The sequence below is a fragment of the Vulpes vulpes genome, chromosome 10, assembly GCF_048418805.1.
Source record: "Vulpes vulpes isolate BD-2025 chromosome 10, VulVul3, whole genome shotgun sequence".
Taxonomy (NCBI): Eukaryota; Metazoa; Chordata; class Mammalia; order Carnivora; family Canidae; genus Vulpes; species Vulpes vulpes.
In genome coordinates, this window is record NC_132789.1 from 18,064,684 (window position 1) to 18,086,941 (window position 22,258).

At 47.8% G+C, this 22,258-nt stretch overlaps 1 protein-coding gene across 4 annotated transcripts in view; it reads left to right on the plus strand.

Annotated features, from left to right (window-relative positions):
* Positions 1 to 22,258, plus strand: part of WSCD2 (WSC domain containing 2) — a 120,203-nt gene that overhangs the window by 17,768 nt on the left and 80,177 nt on the right. The window contains exon 1 of one of the 4 annotated variants that reach the window (XM_072723024.1): positions 2,416 to 2,688. The exons of the other annotated variants lie outside the window; for them this stretch is intronic. The gene's annotated coding sequence lies outside the window, so the exon portion shown is untranslated. Of the gene's footprint in view, positions 1 to 2,415; positions 2,689 to 22,258 lie in introns of those variants that run through there. 4 annotated transcript variants of the gene reach the window in all.

Here is a 22,258-nt window from a genome sequence, read left to right on the forward strand (position 1 = left end):
CCTCATAGGGCATTAACTGCCATTATTGAGCATTTGCTACGGGCCAGCCACTATGTTTTGGATGGATCACCTTATTAGTGCCTCTGACAACATCATGGATTACTGTCATCATCCTGCTCTTGCCAGTGGGGACTCTGAGGATCAGAGAGGTGGAGTGAGTTGCCTGGAGTCACACAGCCAGGGTGGAGTGGACCCATGTGATTCTGGAGTCTGAGGCTGACTTCTAAGCAGGGGACAAGGAGGCACAAGCCCTCCCCACCCCACTTCAGATAATAGCCTCACCCCTGAGAGTCTTTCCTTTGCCTTTTGTCTGCTGAGGACAAATGATCAAAGGGCTCCCACTGACACATTAATTATCAAGACTGCAGTTCCAAGCGTCCTGCTGGAGACCCTGTAAAATTCACCAGGCCCCCCAGCCGTGAGAAACCTCTCCCTCCTTAGCCTTGATCTCAATAAGCCCAGTGGTAGGGGTGGGGACTGGGCTGAATGGGGCTAGGGGGTTACAGCAGACCTGCAGGCGAGGTCAAGTCAGCAAACCCCTGAGCAAATAGAGGGTCTTTTATTTCTTTTTTTGGCCAAAGACAGTAGGACCCAATATTGGCTTAATTCAGTACTGGGATGGAAGAAGATGATAACAGTGGCTTTGCAGGTTTTGTTTTGTTTTTCAATTCCCCCAGATTTTAATCTCCTTTTCTCTTCCTCTCTGTGGAAGCTTTCCCAGGGTCCTGGAGTGGAAGCATGTAAGAGGCACCCACATTGCTTGAGCTTTTGCCAGCTAGCCCCCAAGCCATGTTCACAGCCCATTTTACAGATGAGGAAGCTGAGGTCCAGCCTTCCTGAGAGACAGATGGGTGCCCAAGTATGTTGCATGTCTCTTTGTATAGCCCCAGCTAGACGGTGTTTCCATTTATGTATCCTCCCCATTAGGCTGTACACTCCTTATGTGGAAATTCAGCGAACAAGTACTTATTAGTCACCTACTGTGTGCCAGGGACTGTCCTCAGTACTTTACGTGGATGGTGACCTGTCCTGAGTGTGGCCAGGCCAGGCATATACTCTGAGCAGACCTCCCTGAGCTCTGAAAGAAAAGCCCCTTTGTCGGAGCCACAAACCGGCCTTCCAGTGTAACCGCTAGAAGTTTGCAGCGTGGCCCTCCGTCCCCGCCTTTCAAGCCCTCCTTTGACCTGTGTTCAAGGGATAGCTGTACACATAACCTAACATTTGCCATCTGAGCCATTTTTAAGCATATAGTTCAGTGGTATTAAAACAGATGACCTTGAACAGTTCTGAGGTTAGGGGTACTGACCCCCTTGCAATAATTTTTTTATTTTTTTAATTTAAATTCAATTTTTTTAAAGATTTTGTTTATTCATGAGAGACACACAGAGAGAAGCAGAGACATAGGCAGAGGGAGAAGCAGGCTACTTGCAGGGAGCCTGACGTGGGACTCAATCCCTGGATCCTGGGATCACGCCCTGAGCCAAAGGCAGACCCTCAACCGCTGAACCACCCAGATGTCCCTGCAATAAATTCCTTTAAAACTTTATTTATTTTAGAGAGAAAGTGTGGGGGGAGGAACAGAGGGAGAGAGACAAGCAGACTCCACACCGAGTTCAGAGCCTGATGTGGGGCTCCATCCCAAACCACCAAGACCATGACTTGAGCCAAAATTAAGAGTTGGATGCTCAGCCGACTGAGCCACCCAGGTGCCCCTTTTAACTGGAATTCTTAACGATTAAAAGTCAACAGCTGGTTAGCACATACTTTGTGTGTTATGTATATCATATACGGTAATCTTCCAATAAAGTGAGCTAGAGGAAAAAATTGTTATTAATGAAATCATTGGGAAAAGAAAGTACGTATATATACTGTATTGTATATTGTATTGAAAAAAAATTCTGTGGATTTATGAAACTGTGTTGTTCAGGGATCAGCTGTACATTCGTAATGTACCATCACTGCCATCCAGCTCCAGAACTCTTTTGTGAGAGGTTCTTGCTCAGAGGTGGATGAACCAAGATCATCTCTGTTGGGAGGGACTTGCCCAGGTATGCAGCCAGTTAGAACCAAATTCCGGGGTCACATCCAGGCCTCCCTGTGCCTGGCGGGCCCTCCTGGGTGTCTCTCCCAGACACCTCCCACAATGCCTTGCACCCCTGGGCACCATGTGTATCCCGAGTGACTGTGTGGCCTCTGGGGACTCCCCAGGACTCATCCAGTTCCCTTCTTAATTTCCGAGAGTTTTGGAGAGGAAAACCTACTCCATAGACTAATGGCCAGTTAACTGCTCTCTTTGGCCAGATAACACTTCTCTTTTTCTTTTTTTTTTTTTTTTTTTTAGAAATTTTGTCCGTCTCCCCTGAGGTCTGACCAGCACTTTCTGATAGTTCCCATCCCTCTGTTGCCGCCCTCCCTCTGCCCACACTGGAGCCCGACTGGGAGAGCTGCTTAGTGATAAGAGGGCCGCAGATCCCCTTTCCCGGGTGGCGCTGGCCTCCTGGACCCATCTCAAGGCGTCTGGGAGCTTTGGTTTCCCCCAACAATGAGGGCATTGAGCTGGACTCGCCCATCCTGGGATGCTCAGAGGCAGAAACCAGAGGAATAGCCGGGAGGAGAAAGAGAGGAAACAGAACCCGGCAAAACTGCCCATTCCAAAGGCCATGCGCTGGGAGAAGGAGGCCTTGCCAGGTCAGATTTCAGAGATTTTTTTTTTTTTTTAAGGAAGTGCCTCTGCATGGCTTGTTTTCTCCACTGCTGGGCTGATAGGGCACGGTGCCCAAGGAGGAGCAGAGTCAGAAGCCCCATTCAGACCAGCCGAGGCAAGGGTCCAGCCCGTGCAGGGCGGCATGGGGGCCGGGGAACAAGGGCTCTGTGTTTCTGGGCACAGGGCTGGGGAGCACATGCTTCCCGGCTCCAGCCCGCACTGGACGCAATTAGAAATCCGTGGTGTGGCTGGAGGAGCACGGGCTTGGGCGGCACCAGGGCTGTGTGATCTAGGTGCGCGCGAGTTTCCTCGGTGAGCTGCGTTTGGGATGAAGAGTTCTGGATGGCCAGGCCTGCCCTGGGGTAAAAATGATTCCATCTCAGGAACCTGGAGGGGGAGGAGGGGGCTTGGGCCTTCTTCCCCTGGAGACAACGAAAAGCCCAGGGAAGGGGTGGCAACTCTAATGCCCTTAGGCGCCAGGCAGGTGAGGTGAAGGCCGGTTTGTGGCAGACCTGGCAGTGCGGGGATCCTGTGCCACGTCCGATGGCTCCGTTTCCTATGGCCGATCAGAGAGCTAGGTTCAGATGCCAGCTCTTCCACCTGCTGGCCAGGCAGCCTCAGGCAAGCAGTTTAATCTTGTGCCTCAGTTTCCCTACCTTGAACTTTGGGTCAGTGCCAGCACTTGGGAGGGTTAAACCATTTAACACACAAAAGCACTTAGCACAGTGCTGGTTAATTTTCTCAAATTTTAAGATAAGTGGGGACAGGGTCCCTGGGTGGTTCAGTCAGTTAAGTTAAGAAAGGTGTATTTCCTTTGGCTCAGGTCATGATTCCCGGGTCCTGGGATTGAGCCCCACATTGGGCTCCCTGCTCAATGGGAAGCCTGCTTTTCCTTCTCCCTCTGCTGCTCCTTCTGCTTGTGCTCTCTCTCTCTCTCTCTTAAATAAAGAAATAAAATCTTAAAAAACAAACAGGGGCTCGGGTTTGTATTCAAGAGCTTCAGATCATTAACTGTTAGTAATGAATTCAAATAGAAAAATAGGTAGAAAAAAGAAAGAAAAGAAAAGAAAAGAAAAGAAAAGAAAAGAAAAGAAAAGAAAAGAAAAAAGAAAAGAAAGAAAAAGAAAGCTAGATACAGTTTGTCCTCTGGCTGTCTGCAGCTGACGGCCTGCAGGCCACCCTGGCGAACTGTGGCCAGGGGTTTTGGACAGACCTAGGCTCCAGCACTGGCTCTTCCCTTGCCTGGTTCTGGAGCCTGGACAAGTGACTTAATTTGTCTCTGCCATGTTCCCATTGTCTGGGGCATCAGTCGCGAGCTTAGCAGAAGTGATCACTCACTCACGTTGGGCAGTGGGTGAGAGTTTAATGGGAGGGGGGCGCGATGTGGGGAAATCACAAGGGGTGGGGCAGCACTCCAGAGTTAGTAGCAGAGGGAGCTATTCTGAGTAGTGATGGGAAGTCAGCTGTGTAGAAAGCATCACCTACGGGAGCTGGAGTCTTCAGTAGAGGGGCTCAGCCCGTCCTCGTGGCCCCACAGACAGAGAGAGAGAGAGATGCTGGAGGAAGGAGTGCCCTGGTCATTCGCAACCCGCCGTCTCCCCTCCTGCTCTCCTACTAATCATTGTCAAGGGGAAGCCAAAGAACCTGGAGGGTCTGTGGATGTGGTCCATGCAGACCACTCCCCAGGCAGAGATTCTGGCAGAGAAGGGAGAAGACAGGTGATGTCCCTGGCAGCCTCAGCTCTGGAAGGCTTTCCTTGGTCTAGGGGAAGTGCGATGCCCAGCACATGGTGGTAGCAAGAGCTTGAAGGTACTCCTGTTGTAATGAAGGAGGGAAGGCTGGTGCACTTCAGGGGGGAGCAGATGGCCCCCCACCCCCGGTCTTGGAAGGTGTATTTCCTATTGTGGCCATAACAAATTACCACCAGCTCGATGCCTTAGAGCAGCATACGTTTATTCCCTTACAGTTCTGAAGGTCAGAAGGCCAAAATGGGTCTCACTGGGTTAAAATCAAGATGTTGGCAGGGCAGGTGCCTTTGGGGGGCTCTCGGAGGAGGTCATTTCCTCACCCCTTCCTGCTTCTAGAAGCTGCCCATGTTCCTTAGTGCATGATCCCTTTCCATCTTGAAAACCAGTAATTGATCATGATGCTCTGTGTCTGCTTCTGTTGTTGTATCTGCGCCCTGACTCTGACTTTCATGCTTCCCTCTTCTGAGGACCTTTATGATGACATCTGCCTGCTGGATGATCTAAGATAACCTCCCTAACCTAAAGACCCTTAATTTAATCCATTTGCAATGTGCCTTTAGCCCTTGAGGTGACAGGGTCACAGGTTCTGGGGATTAGGAAATCTTTGAGGGCCACTGTTCTGCCCACGACTAAAGGGTTCTAGAAGCTTCTCAGATGGAAAATATATTCCCACTGCCATGCTCAGAAATCCCAAATCTCCTCCATTAGTGTCTCTTTTTTGGACTAATGATGTCCTCAAACTCCAATACTTCTTAATCTGCCCTCAAGAATTTTCCCAGAGCTGCACATTTGTCTTTAAATGGATCTTATATCCACTCACTATTTTGCTCCGTGTCATCCTTAAGTGACAGTACATGTAAAGTCGAAGTCTGATGCTCAATTCTAATTTTTCTAACAATTCCCATTAAAACAATTACATGATTCTCAGCACTTTAAGGACAGTTGATATGTGAGCCACCTAAAAGTGCCTTGTGGAGTACTATGAGTATATGTATACCGCACAGTGGGGAACTCTGGATGACCATATTAAAAGCAAATGTGTTGCCCGAATGGCAAATATACCCTGAATCCCAGCCTGCTGGCTGCACTGTGATTGCATTAGGCAAGGTTCTTCTTAGAGAGACAGAATGTGTGTGTGTGTGTGTGTGTGTGTGTGTGTGTGTGTGTGTATCCACATATATATATATATGACAGAGGCAGAAACACTGAGAAATTTATTGTAAGAAATTGGCTCATGCCATTATGGAAGCCGAGAAGTCCCCCAATTTGCGATGGGCAAGCTGGAGACCCAGGAGAGCCCACGGTGTAAGTTCCAGTGTGAGTCCGAGTCTGAAGGCAGAAGGAACCAGGGGCCGAGTGAATGTACCTGTCCTCCACCTTTGTGTTCTACTGTTGCCTTCAAAGGATGGGCTGAGACCCACCCACCCTGGGGAGGGCAATCTGTTTTCCTCCATCTACCAATTCAAGTGTTTATCTCACCCCCATAAACACCCCCAGGGTAACGTTTGACCAAATGTCTGGGCACCCTATGGCCGGGTCAAGTTGACCCGTAAAATTAGCCATCACAGGGACGTTGTGAAAAGAACTCAGAGTGGGGAATGAAGGGACCTGGGTTTGGGTTCTGGGTCTACTCTGAATCATTGGGCAAGTCTCATTCCATTCCAGGGAGTGTCCGTTTCCTCATCTGTGTGATGGGGATCATTCCTTAGGTGCTCTCTAGTTCAGACATGTAAAGCTTCTGCTGTTAGCTGCTTGGTATCTTAATTATGGGAGAGCAGAGTGTGGGGCAGGCCAGCTTTGACCTGGACAGCTAGTGTAGAGGTTATTCAGAGGCACCGTAGGGAGCCACCCCATTCCAGGGCCAGCGTGTTGTTCCTGGCCCTCAGCTCGCACCATAGGCACACATCCATCATGGCTCGTAGCAGGGAGACTCAGCTTATGCAGCCTTGTGGCCATCACACCAGCCCTGGAATAGGCAGGCAACATATTTACAACTTGTTGAAAGACCAGTTGACTGGCACGACAGTTCCAAGAGGTCAACACTGACTGGAAGCCCCCAGAAAACTCAGTGGTGAGCATGTAGCCTCTGTGAATCCGACGGACCTGGGTTCACATCCCAGAGCTACCACCGAGGAGCTGCCTGGCCTTGGGCAAGTTACTTCACCTGAGCCTCGGTGTTCTGATGTACAGTAAGGATGCCAATAGAAGCGAGTTCCTAAGTGTGTGCTGAAATTTTTTAAAAATCTATTTTATTGATTTATTTGACAGCAAGAGAGTACAAGCCAGGGGGAGGAGTGGAGAGAGGGAGAAGCAGGCTTCCTGTGATGCAGGGGCTCAATCCCAGGACCCCAGTATCCTGACCTGAGCTGAAGGCAGCTGCTTAACTAACTGAGCCACCCAGGCGTCCCCATGTGCTGAGATTTATATGAGATAATCTACACAGAGCACCCAGCCCAGCACCTGGCACATAGTTCGTGCTGTAGAAATAACAACTAAAACTGCTATTATTACCCTTGCCACCCACGTTGTCTGGGGAAGACGTTGATGATCCGATGAGAGCCCACGCCTCTCCTGGGCCACACGGGGTAAGTGGGGGAACTTCTGTGGAGACTCTGTATGTAAGGAGGCGTGTTGGGGTCTCCGAAATGTGTGCCGAACCCCCCCCATCATTCTGCACCAACAGCTTCTCGCTGCAGCTCAAATAGTGTTCGGATGTAATATTCTGAAACTGTATTTAAGACGGTTCTTAAATGCCTGCCAAAACTAAAAATCCCCCATGAACAAAAAATATCATTGTTAATTGGCTCTATGTTGCACGAATAGATTGGGGATGGAGAGGAAACGGAGGCAGTAGATTCAGATCGTCACAAAGAGGAGGAAGGCCGTGTGCTGGGTACATACCTCACTCTGCTGCTTATGACGCGGTGACTCAGGACAGCCACTTAGTGTCTCTGAACTGTTTTCCCCTCTTTGCAATGGGTCACTCCCACGTTGCCTAGTTGAGGTAGCTTGGTACCTAGTAAACGCAACCAACAGTAGCTGTTAGAGTGTTTAAACAATACTGGTGAAGCGGTTGGCACACAGTAGGGAGCTCCTAAGTGGTGGCTCTGGGATTTGAACCCAGGTCTGTCTGATTCACAGAACCCATATGCTCACCGCCGAGTTTTCTAGGGGCTTCTGATCCCACGAAGGGCTTTTCTGGAAGCGTTGACCTCTTGGGACTGTCATGCCTTTTGTTCCATCAGTCAATTGGTTTTTCAACAACTGGCTGACTATTGGTTAGTTTCCCTGTAAACCGGACCCAGTAGCAGAGGGATCAGTGGATGAATTTTAGTTGGATTTGAGCAATGCCTTTCCAAGAATGGGTTGAAATCCACCCCATCTGTATATTTCAAGAACCAGCACATTTAAGAGTCAGGTTTGACAAAGCGCTGCGTTCCAGTGAGGCGGACAGGTGTGGGTGGCGGGTATCAAGGAATCGGTTGAAGCCAACGAATCCAGGTTTACCAGAAACGCCAACTTTCTTAAATCTCTGTTAAGCGAATTCAAGTTAGATGTGGAGTCTCTACTGACTTGCGAGGAACCTAATTTTCATCCTTGCTGGGGCTCCTTCACCGAAGGTGGGTAGATAACCCCCAGGGACTTACCCTGTCCACCTGTCACCACCAAAGCATGCACTCATCTTGCAGGTTTTCTCCAAATCTGGAAACTTGGCCAATTTCTGAGCCAGCCCTGGAGACGGGAGGGGACCTGTGCCCAGATTGGTATTTCTGGTATCAGGGGTCTCCCCACTTTCCTCTGGCACTGCTGTGACTTTGCAGATGGGCAGTTGTTAAGATTGGATGAGAGCCCCCATCCCCGAGGTATTTCACTTTTGCTTGCTCGGTTTGTGTGCTTATTTGCATAATTAATAGACTTTATGTAGGAGTAGGGATTTTTAGGCTTATAGAAAAATTGACCAGGCAGTACAGAGTTCCCATATACCCTTTCAACCCTGCGCCCCCCCCCCACACCCCTGCCCTGGGCTTCCTCTGATAAATATCTTATATTAGTGTGCTTATTTGTTACAGCTGATGAGCCAATACTGGTACGTTGCTATTATCTAAAGTCCATAGTTTATGTTAGAGTTCACTGTGTGTTGTACATCCCGTGGGTTTTGACAAGTGTGTAATGACCTGTATCCACCATTACTGTCTCATACACAGTAGCTTCATGCCCTAAAAATCCGCTGTGTTCCCTCCCTCCCCCCATCCCCTAGCAACCACTGATCTTTTTACTATCTCCATAGGCTTGCCGTTTCTGTGTTGTTTAAATTAATTAGTTTAGCTTCCAAGATGAAAAAAAAAAAAAGCGGAATACTTTACATAAAAACCCAGATGTCCAATAGCTCGTGAAGAATTGGGGTATCCTCAGTAACTTCAGGCTGGAGCTGAATACAAGTAGCTGCCCTTTCAGAAGGGATTGAGTGGCCCTCCCGTTCTTTCCTCCGTGTCCTTGTACGTGTGGTCCCCTCTCCTTTTGGTGGCCCATCTTGGCATTTGAGTTTGCCACCCTGCCCTGGCCCCCTATGGAAGACCAGAACAGCCTCTGGTTTGTGGATGGCTTCTGTTCTCCTGCCCTGCAAATGCATCCTTGAGGCCAGGTCTCGCAACAGCCTGGATACCTGCTTGAAATTGGGAAGAGAAGAACATAGGGAAGTAAAACACAAATTTATTCCCCTGGAAATTATCTTGTAACCTGTGGGAGGCTCATCTGAAGCCATGCAAATACCCAGCTGAGGCCAGAACCAAATTGGCCAACATCCTACAGTCAGCAGATTGGTGTATTGGTTTTTTTTTTTTTCTGTGTTCTCTGTACAACCTGAAACGGCTGGTTGTCTGGGGCTGTGGACTCTGGTGTGGGCTTTGCACAAAGTCCTTTAGTGGTGGCCACCACACTGGGTCAATTATTTATGCTAATGCTGCAATTCAACCTACTGACCTGCTTTCCTGGAGTGTGTTGGGGAACTGGACACCCAGAGATAAAATTGCCCCGGGGAGTGGCAGGTGGGAGAGTGGAGGTGGTGGGTGCCTGGGGAGACTCTGGAAGCATCAAGGCCAGAGCGTCTCTGAGACACAGAGATGAAGACAGCCTTTTAACCCAGTTTCACTTTGGAGGAAAACCTGCATTTCTGAGCAGTGAAACGTGGGTTGGCGTGATGGGAGTGTGTTCCCTTCTCTCCCCACAGCAAGGCCCTCTGTGATCCTTATGCTCTGAGCCTCCAGGACAGGTTGAGGAGTGGTCAAAAGAGCACTTGATGTAGAGTCCAGTGTCTGCTCCCTTTGTGCTCTGTCATCTTAGCTAAATTGCTTTGTCTCTTTGAGTCTTCATAACTGTCTCTGGATGGAAAAAAAGAAGGTGGCAATACTGTGTCAGGGGAGCGTAAATGGGGTTGTCATATCTCAGGGGGTCTTCCGTCTCCTGCCGCAGGCCTGCATCCCTCCCCACAGCACTGACATTCTGCTCCTCTCCCTCCATGTTCATTCAATCCACAGATATTTACTGAGCACGTACTGTATGCCAGGCACTGTCCTAGGCTCCAGGACACAGTGGTGAACAAGATAGATCCTGTCCCTGGCCTTGGAGAACCAGTGTCTCATCAGTGACCTTCTCAGTGTCTTTATCCTCACTTCGAAGTACCCTGACCCGGGCCACCCCTGTTTCTTGCCTGGATTCCTGGAACATTCTCCGCACTGCAGCCAGAGTTTTTCCTGAATTGCAGATATGATGAATCCAGGGCTCCCTGCTGCCCCTAGAATAAAATGGAAACTTACAGTCTTCTTAGTCTCCTTTCTGTCCCTGAAACTGATGGATTCCCCCCCACACCTCTGAATGTTTGTCCTTGCTGTCTCCCTCCACTTGGTTTCCTGTTCTTAATATGATATTGTCTTCTTTTCGGGTGTTGCTCTTGGCACCTTATTGTCCAGCCAGCCCTCCTTAGCCCTCTCTGTTTACCCATCACAGCCCTGATGAGAATAATAGCCAACACACACACTGTGCTTTCTGTGTATCAGACTCTGTGTCCATTTTACAGATGAGAGAAGCAAGGTACAGAGAGGAAAATGTCTTTGCTGGGCTCCCACAATATCCCAGTCACCTCTGGCCACTCCATTACGAGTCCCTTGGAGCAGAGACTCTGTCTTGCTTGTCTTTGCATCTGCAGCACACAGGACCCGGCACACAGTAGGTGCTCAATAAACTCTCCTTATAGGATGAATGACTGTATTGATAAACAAATGAGCTCATCATGGTCAAAGCCCTACTTGAATTGCTTGGGACTGCCTGCTCTAAGGGGTTCTTATAATTCCACTTGGACTGTGAGTTGGTTCAGCCAAGGGGAGGAATCCCGTCTCCTTGCTCCAGAGAGGCCCTGGCGGCCACTGAAGCATCTCTCGCCAGGGAATGTGGGTGTGGGAGGAAGGTCCTTGCCATCATTTGTTTTCCTCAGACTATTTTGCAATATAGACTGCGTCTGGCAGGCAGTGGAGTCCAGAGATATGATATCGTTGGGGAGATCTCTGCCTACAGGGACTCCTAAGGTTTCCCCTTTGCACTGAGACACAGGGAGTTTGCTTGGCGGTGGCTCTGCTGGGGCCTAATGGGGGTATCAGACACGGGCATGGCAGCGTAAGAGCCGCAGCTCATTACAAACCTCATCGTTAATTTAGGAGCTTGCTGGACCAGGCGTGAGGGTTACTGGGTCTTTGGAGGCTGCTGAGCGTTAGGCTGTTTTCAGGACCCCGAGTGAAGATGAACCACTGCGAGTTCTGCAGGAGGATGGCTGGTAGGGCAGGCAGGGGGGGGAGGGATGTTGGAAGGACGCTCTTCAGAGCCTGAGGTCTGGCGTGCACACAATTGCTTTAAATCCTTTCCTGGTTATGCTGTAGCTAGAGATGATGTGATATGATGTGTAATACAATATTTTCCACTTTATTATTAATACTATGCTATCTGTGCTATACTGTCTACACTACACTGCACTATTTATGCTAAACTTTAGTATGCTGTATGCTATCCCATCAGTGCTATCCTATCTGTGCTATACCACGTTACACTATCTCATTATATTATAGTGTACTAAACTATTTATATTATACTATATACTATACTACCTGTACTGTACTATCCTATCCATACCATATACTGAACCATCTGTACTATGCAGTATGCTACCTTTACTGTACTCTCTGTGCTGTGCTCTCTATTCTATAGTGTACCGCCTATACTGTTCTATACGACCTGTACTGTTCTTTTTTTAAAAAAATATTTATTTATTTATTTATTTATTTATTTATTTATTTATTTATGATAGACATAGAGAGAGAGAGAGGCAGAGACACAGCAGGAGGGAGAAGCAGGCTCCATGCCGGAGCCCGATGCGGGACTCGATCCCGGGACTCCAGGATCGTGCCCTGGGCCAAAGGCAGGCGCTAAACCGCTGAGCCGACCTGTCCTGTTCTATGCCATCTGTGCCACACTATTGATACTAAACTATCCATACTATACTATATATTAAACTATCTATACAGTACTGTATTATCTATTCTATACTATGCTATACTGTACTATACTGTGTGTACTATGCCATGTAATAAACCCAGGATTTTTCAAAAACAGAATGGTAAAGTGATCACACAAACTTGGGAGGTGGATGTCCGGTTTCAAATCCCAGGTCTGCCCCTTGATGAGCTGTGCGATCCTCAGCTTTGTCCCATTGCCTCTCTGAGCCTCAGTCTCCCCATCTGTAAAGTGGAAATATTATTTCCAATCTACCTTGGTAGAGCCGTTGTAGGAAAATGTCAGAATGCATTTTGGGGCTGTGACAGGCTGTGTTGTGTTGTGCCCCACCCCCCGAATTCATAAATTGAAATCCTAACCCCTCAGTAACCTCAGAATGTGACTTTATTCGGAAAAGATTCATTGTAGATATAATCCATTAAATGAGGACGAGGTCATACTGGGGTAGGGTGGGTCCTAATCCACTATGAGTAGTGTTCATAAAAAGAGGACATTTGGACACAGACACACATACAGGCAGGACGCCATGTGGACGTGAAGGCAGAGGTTGGGGTGGTGCTTCTATACTCCAAGGAATGCTAAAGATTGCCAGCAGCCCACCAGAAGCTGGGCTTGGAACCGGCGAGAGGCATGGAAAAGATTTTCCCTCAGAGCCTCAGAAGGAACCGGCCCTGATCTTGGATTTCTAGCCTCAGAACTGTGAGAGAATAAGTCCATGTTGTGGAAGCCACCCAGTCCGTGGTAATTTGTCAGCAGCCCTAGCAAATGAATCCAGGGCCCTTAGCACAGAGCCTGGCTCAGAGTGAGAGCCCACTGCAATAACGGTGTCTGCCGTTGCTTCTATTACTAGTATGTTCTGCAGTGCAGTTCCTGTGCAGCTCACTGCAGATCAAGGACTGGTCAGAGCTAGGAGATGGCCCCTTACCAGTGAGGCTGTGTGACTTAGGTAAGTCACTTTCCCTCTCTGGGCCTCTCAGTTCCCTAACGTGTAAAGTGGATGCTCTACGTGATTAGAATAATGGGACTGCTTGCATGCAGAGTGCACTCCGGCTCTCCCTGGGCCCTGTCTTCCCAGACTCTCCAGTGACCCCTATCATTGCTGCCTTCCACATTTGATAGATGAGGACACTGATGCTTACAGAGGGAAGAAGTTACCTGCCCAAGGTCATGCTGAGGCCAAGTGGGGTCAGACACAGACTGTCCATGCTATGTCCTTTGGCCATGGAGCTCTGGTGAGGGCAGTAAAGAGAGAGGATGATCTCCAATTCCCTCCAGGGGTGAGGATGGGATTGGCCCTGTTTCTGTCATTTCCTCCTTTGGGCTTATCCCGTGTCTCCCTCGCAGCCCCCATTACTCCCCAAGCTCTTGGAGTCCTGTCCATTCACTGGGGAAGATAAGGTGGTGGGTAGGGTGCAGGGAGAGTCACAGATCCCTCTTCAGATTCACACATGAAATAATCACCTGGATTCACCTTGCAAAGGGAATGGGGGGAACTTTAGCCCTTCTAACCCGCTTCGCACACAGATAAGAGCCACATCTTTGGTCCCCAGGCTCACGAAGCTTTCTCATTCCAACTTTATGAACGTGCCCTGCACGTGTATGAACCAAGTTCCGCTTTTTTGGGGAAAGAAAAAGAAAAGCTATTTTGTTCTGTGCCTGGGCATCTGTGTCCCCCAAAGTACCAAGGAAATTCCACTTCTGATAAACAATAGGCACCCGCCAGAAAAGCTAAGATGTGTATTCCCTGCTAGGGGAGGAATTCGGCTCAGACCCTCCCCCCAGCATTCTGAAGAACACATTCCATCCATTTTCTGGAAGGGCTGGGAGCTAGTCCTTCCCTTTCCTATACCCAGATAAGCTCTGCCCAGACTCAGGGACTTCAGTAACATTTCTGAAGAATTCTAGAGTCAGACAGGCTGGAGAGAGAAGTGCCTAGACCTTAGTAGGTGGCTTTTTTTTTTCATCAATACCATTCATTCATTACACAGCAAAAACCATCAACAAAATGAAAAGGCAACCTACTGAATGGGAGAATATATTTGCAAATGACCTCTCTAATAAAGGGTTAATACCTAAGATATATGAAGAACGCAACCAACTCAACACCAAAAAAAACCCAAATAATCGGATTTAAAAATGGGTAGAGGAACTAAAAAGACATTCTTACAAAGAAGACAACCAGGCAGCCAACAGACACATAAAAAGATGCTCAACATCACTCATCATCAGGGAAATGCAAATCAAAACCACAATGAGATCACCTTACATCAGAATGGCTCATATCAAGAAAACAAGACATACCCAGTGTTGGCGAGGATGCAGAGAAAGAGAGACCCTTGTGCACGTTGGTGGGAATGTAAATTGGTGTAGCCACTGTGGAAAACAGTATGGAGGTTCCTTAAATAAATTGCAGCTGGAGATACCATAGAATCCAGGAATTCCACTACTGGGCATCTACCCAAAGAAAACAGAAACACCCATTTGAAAAAATATATGCACCCCTGTGTTTATTGCAGTATATTTAAAATTGCTAAGATATGGAAGCAACGTAAATGTCCATCAATAGGTGAACAGATAAAGAAAATGTGGCACGGGGATCCCTGGGTGGCGCAGCGGTTTGGCGCCTGCCTTTGGCCCAGGGCGCGATCCTGGGGACCCGGAATCGAGTCCCACATCGGGCTCCCGGTGCATGGAGCCTGCTTCTCCCTCTGCCTGTGTCTCTGCCTCTCTCTCTCTCTCTCTGTGACTATCATAAATAAATAAAAATTAAAAAAAAAAAGAAAGTGTGGCATGCGTGCGTGCACAAACACATGTACACACATACACGCGTGCACACACCACAGTGGAATATTTTTCAGCCATTAAAAAAGACTGAGATCTTCCCATATGCAACACGGATGGACCTACAGGGTATTAGGCTAAGTGAAGTCAGTGGGAGAAAGACAAATACTATGTGATTCACTTCCATGTGAAATTTAAACTCTTTTAAAAAAAGATTTTATTTATTCATGACAGATACAGAGAGAGAGGCAGAAATATAGAGAAGCAGGCTCCCTGTGGAGAGCCTGATGTGGAACTCGATCTCAGGACCCTGGGATCATGCCCTGAGTCGAAGGCAGATGCTCAACCACTGAGCCACCTGGGCATCCCTACATGCGGAATTTAAACAACAAAACAAAATGAAAAACAGAGACACACTCATAAATACGGAGATGAGACTGGCAGTTGCCAGAGGGGGGGTAGGCGGGGGGTTGAGGGAAATAGGTAAAGGGTACTAAGGCACACAAACTTGAATTATAAACGGAGTCACAGAGATGAAGAGTTACAGCACAGGAAATACAGCCAGTGAAACCATAATACTGTTGTATGGTGACAGATGGTGACTACATTTACCGTGGTTGAGTATTGAGAAAAAAAAATTCATTCATTGAACATCACTGAAGATGCACAGGCTACTTACCAGGCGCTTCCAGTGAACCGGACTCCATGCCAACTGCTTCCCTCATCACCTGTCCTCCCGGCAACCTAAGGGAAGTGTAGTCACATCCAATTGTATAGGCAGGCAGATGCCCCAAAGAACATGAAGATAATAAGTGGTAGGACAGGCAACTGAACCCAGATGGGTCTGACCCTATTCCAAAATCTGTGCTCTTAAAAAGTCTGTGCTGTTCTAAGTGAAGTCAACTGAATAAGGCATACCCCCACCCCCACCCCCACCTGCCAACCAATCCATGTTCTGGTCTCTTGAGCCCATGAATATGCTACATGACATGTAAAAGGGACTTTGCAGAGGTGATTAGGTTAAATATCTCGAGATGGGGACATTATCCCGGATTATCTGGAAGGGCCCAATGTCCTCTTAAGGGTCCTTAGAAGAGGGGGCTGGATTGGGGGGCGGTCAAAGTCAGGGAAGGAGATGCAATGACATTTGCCAGAGGCCAGACAGATGGCAGGAAGGGACCACAAGCCAAAGACTGCAGGTGCCCCTCTGGGGGCTGGGAAGCAAGGAAGCAAATTCTCCCCTAGAGCCTCCAGAGGAACCAGCCCGGCCAACCGATGCCTTGATTTTAGATTTCTGATCACCAGATGCTAATAGAATAAATGTGTGTTGTTTGAAGCTGCTGTTTGTTACTGCGGTCATAGGAAATGAATTCACTAAGCAGAGAGAGAGAAAAAAATAAAAGGTACTAACTACAGCATAAAGGATGTCTTGAGAGCTCGTGAATGTAGGCGCGTGGTTTCCCAGCTTATTAGATGATTGAATAATACATGGTGACATTAATGCTGGCCTGTGGGACACCCCAGTGGGCTCACGGTCTTCTCCCAGCCCCCTGGGCCCAGTGAGGGAGCAGTTGGCATTCCCATTGTGATCTAAGTCTTTCATTTTTTTTTTTTTGATTTATTTATTCACAAGAGACACAGAGAGAGGCAGAGGGAGAACCAGGCTCCTCAAGGGGAGCCTGAGGCAGGACTCGATCCCAGGACCCTGGGATCAAGACCTGACCTGAAGACAGATGCTCAACCACTGAGTCACCCAGGCGCCCCTCTTTCATTCTTTTAGTGTTTAACCCTTGACTTTCGGTGGGGGATGGAGGGGGGGAAGATTGGGAACTTTTTTTTTTTTTTTTAATTTTTATTTATTTATGATAGTCACAGAGAGAGAGAGAGAGAGAGGCAGAGACATAGGCAGAGGGAGAAGCAGGCTCCATGCACCGGGAGCCCGATGTGGGATTCGATCCCGGGTCTCCAGGATCGCGCCCTGGGCCAAAGGCAAGCGCCAAACCACTGCGCCACCCAGGGATCCCAGATTGGGAACTTTGTATGGAGGTACAACCTGCATACAGTAAAAGTAAAATGTTGATACATGTTACAAATCTTATGGAACTGTATCACCATCACCAAGGTCAGGATGAAGAATATTCTCATCGCCCAGGAAGTTCTTTGGCACCCCTTCCTAACTGATACCCTTCAGGGGTGACCCATCTCTCTGATTTCTGTCACCAGAGATTACTTTGCCTGTCCTTGAACTTCATATAAATAGCATCACGTGGTGTCTGTTCTCTTGCACACGCTCCCTTAGCTCCACATTATGTCTGTGAGATTTACCCACGTTGTTCCATGTTATCAGCAGTTCAAGTTCGTCTGCTTTCCTGTTGAAGGACAGTTGGGGTGTTTCTCCAGCTTGGGGCCATAATGAACAGGTCCATTAGGAATGTTCTTTTTTTTTTTATAATTTTTTTTTAAATTTTTTATTTATTTATGATAGTCACAGAGAAAGAGAGAGAGGCAGAGACACAGGCGGAGGGAGAAGCAGGCTCCATGCACCGGGAGCCCGACGTGGGACTCGACCCCAGTTCTCCAGGATCGTGCCCTGGGCCAAAGGCAGGCGCCAAACCGCTGCGCCACCCAGGGATCCCCCATTAGGAATGTTCTTGCACAAGTCTTGTGGTCGATAGAAGCACTTATTTCTCTTAGGTGTGTGCCTGGCAGTGGCACTGTGGATCATAGGGCAGGTGGGTGTTTAGCTTCAGTAGATACCCTGGTTCTCAGGGGCACCTGGATGGCTCAGTGGTTGAGCATCTGCCTTTGGCTCAGATCATGATCCTGGAGTCCTGGGATTGAGTCCTACATCAGGCTCCCCACAGGGAGCCTGCTTCTCCCTCTGCCTGTGCCTCTGTCTCTCTGTGTCTCTTATGAATAAAGAAATAAAATCTTAAAAAAAAATTTCTCTGTCCTGGAGGGAGCCTCAGGAATGCCTTCTCTGCTCGCATCAGCTTTGTTTTGAGAATATCCATTTTCTATCTCTGGAAACTGGTATTATGCTGGTAATGGGGATTATGAGACCAGGAACTAGAATTATGAGACAAGGAGGTACAAGGGTCCCTCTCTTCCTGGCCAGAAAAGCATCATCTGACCTGGTGGTTTAGGGTAGGTAGGACATGGGTGCAAGTGGAGAGAAAGGGGGTGGGGACCACTCTCCTTTTCACTCAGGGTGATTCTTTCTATGTTGGAGACCTCTCTACCCCGTTTGGTGAGTTGGTAAGGCGGAAGTTTGGGGTCAGCTGAATGTGTGGTGATTCCTCCTAAAGTTACCAGCACACCACCTTTGAGATTTTTGCCACATCTGCATGCTTTTCTTTGGATTGATTTATCTTTCTTTTTCTTTCTTTCTTTCTTTTTTTTTTTTTTTAAAAAACTACTTATTGAAGGAGTTAACTTACCTGCAAATATGAAATCAATAGAACTTTCCCTAAGCAGAGGTTAACCACTACAAATGCTATAAAAGCAAAACAAAGTTGATCAATTCTGGGCAGATACTGTTGCCAGCCTGGGGCCACACCCCTGAGGCTTCCCTGTGTCTTCACTGCAGATTGGTGAATATCAGGGAGGCGAAGCATTAAAGAATTATTAGCACGGAAGTGAGGCTCTGTTTTTGATGTAATCAGATGCATTGAAAGAAAAAAAGGAATAACTTTCTCACTTTGTGATTGAATGTTACATAGTGCTGGAATCTTCTCTCACGCCCAGGCCAGGGTCCACACTGGGCCTGGTGAACACTGGAGAAACACTGGAGTCCCGGAACGTGGTCTCTATTTGGATCCTACACCAGCTCTGTAATATTGAATCAGTGGCTTCACCTCTCAGCTGCCTCATTTGTGCAACGGGAACATCACGACTTCTGACTCGGAGGCCTGTGGGTTCCCATTGAGTGACCCTGGTCTTGGTGTTATCACGATGTTGGACATCTCATGAATCTTGTGGCTGGCAGCGGGAATGAGCACCCAGGACAGCCCAGCATTACAATTCTCTTAGGGCCCTTGTGCTGAAGCAAAGTCACCTGTTCGCTTCAGCAAAGTCCTCTGCCATTCTGGGGGAGTGTTTACTGCCCTTGGGATCCTGCCAAGGTTAAGTGGAGAATACGGTCCTGGTGAAATTCACATTTGTCATTTGTTCACAGGCACAGGCATTAAATCCCATCCACTGGAGGGTAAACAGGACCTCCGCATGCACCTGCTATCAGGGAGGTTGTGATGTTGGGAGGAGGTGTCCCTATCAGACCCATCTAGGGTTCCAAGCCCAGTTCCACTGTCTACTCACTCTCTCCCTTAGGTAGCCACTTCTCTCTGGGTCTCAGTTTGCTCTTTTGCAAATGGAAATATTCACCCCTACCTCATCAGGAGATAAGAATTACCAGATTAGGGGTACCTGGGTGGCTCCGGGGTTGAGTGCCTGCCTTTGGCTCATAATCCCAGGGCCCTGGGATAGAGTCCTGCATCAGGCTCCCCGCAAGGAGCCTGCTTCTCTCTCTGCCTATGTCTCTGCCTCTGTCTCTCATGAATAAATAAATTAAAAAAAAAAAGAATGACCAGATAAGATAATGTACAAAATATAACAGCCAGATATTTTTAAAAATTTTTTTTAAATTTTTATTTATTTATGATAGTCACACACACAGAGAGAGAGAGAGAGAGGCAGAGACATAGGCAGAGGGAGAAGCAGGCTCCATGCACTGGGAGCCTGACGTGGGATTCGACATTAAAAAGTCTTACCTGAGTCAGAGCTGTTTGCAGAATTTCCACCCAGGTTTGTGAAAATCTGTGGTCTAGGCTGTGGGAAGCAGAAATCTAGGATAGAATTACAATAGAAAGGGAGAGCTTTCTAAAACAAAGATTTGGGATGATCAGGAGTCCAAGAGGCAGAAGAGGCTCTGCAGAGAATTTAAATGCAACCCATGGTTTCCTTGAGAAAGAATAATTATAATAGCAGTTTGTCTCTTAAATATCTGGCTTTTGGGATCAATGTAGGAGTGGCAAAAACACAACTCAGATGACTTACTAAGAAAAGAGTAACTTATTTTGGCTCATAGACACCAAAATCCACAAATACGTTTCTATGCTTCAGGTGTGGCTTGATCTAGGCTCAAACAAAGACCATCAGATCTTAGTTTCTTTGTTTCTCTACCTTTCCCTAGTCTTTGGCTTTCTGATAGTAACAAGATGTCCTTGGGAGCCCAAGATCACTTCTCCTAGATGCCTGAATCCACTGGGAACCAGGACCTCTGCCACCCAGTCTTGTTGGTTCTAATTAGATTACTTGCCTGTTTCTGAACCAGCCAGTGGTAAAAAAAAAAAAAAAAAAAAAAAAAAGTGGGAGATGGGCCATGGTGATTGGCTTCAGCCAGTACAGGACCCATTTTTGGAGCTGAATCTAGAGTTAGCCCTACTCAAACGACACCGGTTGGAAGACATATGGATTCTGTAGGAAGTTGATGCTGGAAGAAGAGAGTGTGGGGTAGAAAAGGATGCTGGGATGGGTTGCAATCAGCCAGTGTCTTGACACTTATCTGAAACAAAGCAATGAGAGATTTTCTGTTAGGGATCTAGCAATGCAGTAGGATTAAAGGAACATCTCTCTCTCTCTCTCTCTCTCTCTCTTTCTCTCATTCCCAGTGCTGTGTGGCCTGAAAATAACAAGGTTGGAGCCAGAGTGATGAATGGGGCAAGATTGACTCGGCACTAATTTTGCCTCGAAGCTGTAGCTATTTTGGGTCCCTGCTGAGCCCTGGTTTAGCTTAGCTGGTTAGAGCAGGGCTCATGAGGTCAAGGGTATAAAAAGGGAGCAAAAACATGGGACTGAAGCAGAAGTCTTGGGGCCTAATCATACTCTGGTACTTTTGACTCGGAGCCTTCAGGTCAGTGATCTACCCTCCCTGGGCTAGCATCTCCCCATCTCTTCCAGCTCTCCTTTCCTTCTGACCCCACCTCCTTCACATCTTGGGTCACTGCCAGATTTATCCCAGGACTGGGTTGGTTGCCCCTCTGTGTGCTTCCAGAGCCTTAGGCTTTCGGGTGGAAGTCCCATTTCTCCCAGTTTCTCAATGAATGAGTTGGGGTAAGTCTGTCAACCGCATAGTGCCTCAGTTTTCTCATCTGTCGAGTGGGGATAATGGGAGTGGTACCCATCTTGGGGCTGGTGCCGTAATGAACTTGTGTAATTTATGTAAACATTTAGGAGCTGGTCTCGGTAAACACTAGTTTAAAATAGTAATGATTCTAGGGCACTTGGGTAGCTCAGTTGGTTAAGCATCCGACTCTTGATTTCAGCTCAGGTCATGATCTCAGGGTCGTGAGATTGAACCCCATGTTGGGCTCCCTGTTCAGTGGGGAGTCTGCTTAAGATTCTCCCTCTAACTCTCCCTCTGCCCCTCCCCTTGCTCACACTCACACATTCTCTCTCTCAAATAAATAAAATCTTTAAAAAATAATTAAAAAATAGAGATGATTTTGACATCCAGGGGAAATATTAAGTAAGGAAATCAAGCTTCTAGTCTCCTATCATGTAAGATACATGAAACTGGGGTTTTATATCATTCTCTCTTCTCCCTTATTACCTAGCATCCTTTCTGGCATATAGTATGTGCTCAATAAAACTTGTGGACTATAAATGCCCCAGGTTCCATATTCTAGGGAATTCCCCTAGCTTTTGCTGAGAGCCCAAAATCATGCAGTTGGGTTTGTCCACAGGTCTTACCAGAAATGTCAAGCTCGAAAGGCTGGTATAAACTGAGAGCAGGAGGCTTCCCTAGAACGGTCAGAGTGGTGCTAAAATTGTTTCCCTTCTCTTACATTCCAGCCTCTGTTCTTTCCAGGCCCCACCCACCCAAAGCCTTGACTTTTAGGAAGGCTCTGCTAACACCCAAACACCTGGACATAAATCCACAGTCACCAGGGTGTCACGGACTTGAAAGAGTTAATGAGAAGAGCAGTGTGTGGTGGAGGTAGGACACTCAGCTGGTAAATTTTGCAGGGTCAGGGATGGAGGAATATGAGGGAGTCACCGAGAGGCTACCTCCCTGGCCAAGGGGAAGGTCAGCCAGAGAGGGCATCTCTGGTTCTGCCCAGAGCTTGACCTGCAGTGACTCTATATAAAGTGGGCTGGCAGCAGTGCTGATGGTAAATAAATAGAGTGCCCCAAACAAGGCCCCTTCTGTTGCACAGACCATTAAGGGCCCGAGGGAGGTTATTTCACTTGGCAGCTTACCCCCTGGTTGGCCAAGAAGCTGAAGATGGAGGCTGTGCTCCTTGAGACTTCTTGTACTGGGAAGGAAAAAAACTGCACAGGACCTGTGGTGGCTGGCTTCTTTTTCTCTCCCCCAAGGCAAGCACAGAGCTGTGTGCTGGCAGTGTTCTTTGGCCAAAGAAAATGTCCTGTGTGTGTGTGTGTGTGTGTGTGTGTCCGTCCGTCCGTC